Genomic DNA, 3,897 nt, shown 5'->3' with positions numbered 1-3,897 from the left:
CATCCTCTGGCTTTCAGGGTTTGGACATCTCTCCACGTCAAGGGAGAGAGATGGGAGCACTCGAGAAAGCTCCTCCCTCTACACCCCCCTCCCCCTTCCACCAGAACGGTGACTGAGGGTATCTTCCAGAACTCAGTTTTCTCCGTCCAAGCAAATTGGCAACACAGTGGGAGGTGCAGGACCCGGAGAAAATGCTTGGTGGCAAGTTTAGGCTTGTGTCCTCATCCTTCCTTTAGTGTGGTCCCTGCCTCCACTGCCTCCTTCCCACGCTCCCCACAGTGCTTCACCCCCACCCCAATTCAGGTCAGGCAGCCTCAGTTTCCTCCTGTCAGAGAGGAAAGGGGGACTTTGTTGCGTCTGGGCACTGTGGCCTTCCCTGCCCAGGACCCAAAAGAATGGGTTTGCAATGGAGACTTTCAGAGACACCCCACCAGTTGAGAGATGTCTCATATGTGCCACAGGACCTCCTTTGATTGCCCCCATCGCCTCCCAGAAAGCGCTCCAACCGACGGTCAGGGGGTCACACAGACTCCTGGGAGAGCAGGGCCAGGTGGGTCAGCCTTGGGCCACAAGACACAGCCAGCCAGACTCTGAGAAGCACAGACCACTGAAGAGTCTCATTTTGATTTTTTTTTTAAACTGTGCTTTATTTAGGGCTAAGCTGGAGAAAGCGTCATCCAATAGTTACAGAAGGTTACAAGGAGTTTTAGGGAGTTGAGTGTGAAAAGAGCAGTTGTACTGNGTTGTTTTTTTTTTTTTTTTTTACAACATTTGGACATCCTAAAAGGAGGAGCCAAGAGAAAGAAAAAGAAAATTTAAAAAATAACAATTAACTAACAAAACACAGAAAGAAAGGAAAGGCAGGAGGCCTAAGAGGAGCCAGAGAGTTGTTCTTCTAAAGCAAAAAAAAGGGAAAAATGGTAGGTTCGAGAGCCTCCTGGCCTCCAGATGACCTGGACATCAATGAGAGGAGGGTATCAAGGCAGAATGCCAAAGCAAGTCTTCCCAACGGTGCAAATAAATTATAATAAATATGTTATACTTTAAAATATATGTGTTCTTAAATAATTCAGTGATTTTTTTCTGATTCTGAGTTTTTTAAGCAATGTCTTTTTTAACTGCTCTAAAGTCATTTACCAAAGATAAATATCGTGCTTTCATTAAATAGTTTTCCTTGTTTTTTTTCTCTATCATTACAATTAAAAGTCCTACAAAATATGCAAATTTATTTACAGAAAAACAGAGCCGGCATCATTTAAACATCCCTGTTTTTCAAAATTCCTTGTAAACAGTTTCAGAAATTCTTCAAAGATTGTTTATTTTTCTCTCTCTTGTTTAAGGTTTTTGTGTGTGTGTGTGTTGTTTAGTTGTTTTAAGATGAATTTCCCAGGTCTCCCTTGCCCGGAAAGTCTCTGGAGCAAGCATGGAAGGCGAGTGAAGCGGCAGGAGTCGAGGGCTTGCGGAGAGCGGGCGAGCGCGCGCAGCTCCNTGGGCGAGTCCGGCCTGGCCCTCGGGGTCCACGGCGTCCGACAGCACTCGCGGGGAGAAGGGATCGATGCTCAGTCTAAACTCTACAAAAAAGTACAGTCCTACAACATCTGGGATTTTAGCAGTAACGCTAACTTCTATAGGTTTTTTTTTTCCTTTTTTATTTTTTTTTATGTTTTGCTTTCCTCTAATTTTTCTTCTATTATATAGGTATTTTAAACTTCTCCTTTTTAAAATTCTGTACAACTATTATGATTTTAAGAGGGGGAAGAGTTAGAAGCATTTACAGACTTTTCACAACAATTATCTTGCCTTGTAAGTCCCTTTTTTCCCCTCCTTGTTTTCTCACACTTCACGGTTAATGAGTTTTAATATTTTCGTTGCTTTCCCCAAATATCCACCAGTTTGTTCATCTTAACAGCTCCATCCAGACATATAATACAGAAAACCATAGGAAAGTGTCATAGACTTGAATGAGGGTAATCAAAGCGCCTCTCAAAGTATCAAAGAACTATTATCTTGCTGTTTTAAAAGCATTGAAGCATTATTTTTCTTTTTTTTTGTTTTTGTTTTTTTTTGTTTTTTTTTTTTAAATTTTTTTTAATTACATTTTTCATAGAATCGCTCTAAGCTGTTTCAAGAACAGCCATGAGGCAGGAAGGAGGGTCTCCTCCATCCCCCTCTATTGGGCATAGAGCTACACAGCTGCAATAAAAAGTTTGGTCCTTTGGTCCCTAAATAGCTAAAGGAATGACAGATAGAGATGCTCAGCGGCGGCCTCCCCGCCGCCCCCCGGGGACCAGGCCCCGCCACACCGCTGCCCCAGCCTGCCTCAGGCGCCCATGGGCTGGAAAAGCCCCGGGGATCGGTAAGCAGCGCCTCTTCCCTCTTCCCAGCCTTTCAGCCTCCCCATCTGGTCTCGAGTTATTTTGTTTTAAAGTTGCCTTTTTTGTGTTTTTTTTTTTCTCATTTTTCTTCGTCTTCTTCTTCTTTGTGTCATATGTATTTTTCCCCCAAACACGTGCCCTCTGAACTCCACAGACGCTATACTTTCCTTGAAGAAATGTTACAGTCACAGAGAGTGTCTGGAGTCTTCAGCTTGATTGATATTGGCTGATATGTCAAAGGTGTCATCCAACAGTTCTCATTTATAAATATATATAGAGAGAGGTTTGTTTTTTAATGTAGCCCGTTCAGCATCCTGCCCTAAAATGAAGAAAATCAGGGCTGATTAAGCCAAGAGAGGAAACACAAAATGCATCCAAACACCAAAAGGACCCTGCCTTGGGGGGTTAGGGTGGGAGCTTTGGGGGATGGTGGGAGGGAGGGGAGAGACCAATATGAGAATTAGTCATGATCATGATACATAAAAAAGAAATCGACTCTTCTGTTCAGAGTAAGAAACCACTGGAGGTCTAGTGGCGATGGTTGTAGCTGAGGTTTGGTTGCTGGGAGAGGGGTCTCGATTTGGGTTCCTTTAGAGTTCTGGAATGGGGCAGGTGGCTAGATCTAAAGGAAGAATTTGGGACTGTGGGATATGAATTCACAATTAAACCGATGTCTGAGGGATCTAGCCCAGATACAATATGTATACAGAAGCCTAGCAAACAAGATGGCAAAAACTCTAGCAGCCCAGCCCACCCCTCCCCTGTTCGAGGAAAAGAAGCAAGACATCGTGACATGAATTTCGCTGAACCTTTGCCCAGTTTCCAGCCAACCGCTTCTTTCCCAAGATCGGTAGCTATTTGCGAGGCTATGTATATATATGTATATCTGGATATATGTGTAGAATATATTCACCTGCACATATGTGGATATACATGGATATGTGTGTATGTATATGCATAGATACACACATACACACACACACACACACATAATATTGTTCTCATACATGCCAGGGAATTTAGAGGAGATTCGGAACTTCAAGGGAGCGGATGGGAGAACCTAAAAAAAGTTAGAACGGATTTCATCATCAAGCTTAAATAAATTAACTCAGTTCTCGATTTTTTGAGTGGTGACTTTTTTTGATGTTTTGTTTTGCTTTTAAGAAAAAAAAATCATGATCTGACTAGAATCAGAAGGAGAATGCTTAATCATTGTGAATTAACAAATGAGACTCATCTCCAGTATAGCAAGCAGCTTCCACTTATACATGGGGGTGACTGGTTACATCAAGAGAGTTAGAACTGCAAAGCCCCCAGTTGAGGGGACAACGTCATGCGTATATCAATCCATGCTGGCAGGTTTTTCACACTGTTGATTCAACAAACAGCAAACCGTACACAGCAGTCTAAACAATTACAACACCAAATAAAATAATAATAAAATTAAAAAACACTTGTCAAGGACCCTTTTTCAGTTGTAAACAAAAAGGTGCATTTTGCTTTTGTCAGTACTGTTTTTTCA

The 3,897-nt window shown here is 42.4% G+C and overlaps 1 long non-coding RNA gene across 1 annotated transcript in view; it reads right to left on the bottom strand.

Moving 5' to 3' along the window:
• Positions 1 to 2,117: 2,117 nt before the first annotated feature.
• LOC144223143 (uncharacterized) overlaps positions 2,118 to 3,897 on the bottom strand; it is a 2,709-nt gene continuing 929 nt past the window's right edge. Inside the window, exon 2 of the long non-coding RNA XR_013332593.1 lies at positions 2,118 to 2,694. This is a non-coding gene — a long non-coding RNA (uncharacterized LOC144223143). The remainder of the gene's footprint in view (positions 2,695 to 3,897) is intronic.

Source organism: Crocuta crocuta, unplaced genomic scaffold, assembly GCF_008692635.1.
Source record: "Crocuta crocuta isolate KB4526 unplaced genomic scaffold, BGI_CrCroc_1.0 scaffold231, whole genome shotgun sequence".
Lineage (NCBI taxonomy): Eukaryota > Metazoa > Chordata > Mammalia > Carnivora > Hyaenidae > Crocuta > Crocuta crocuta.
The sequence above is the reverse complement of the archived record's forward strand: the minus strand, read 5'-3'. Positions and strand labels throughout refer to the sequence as shown.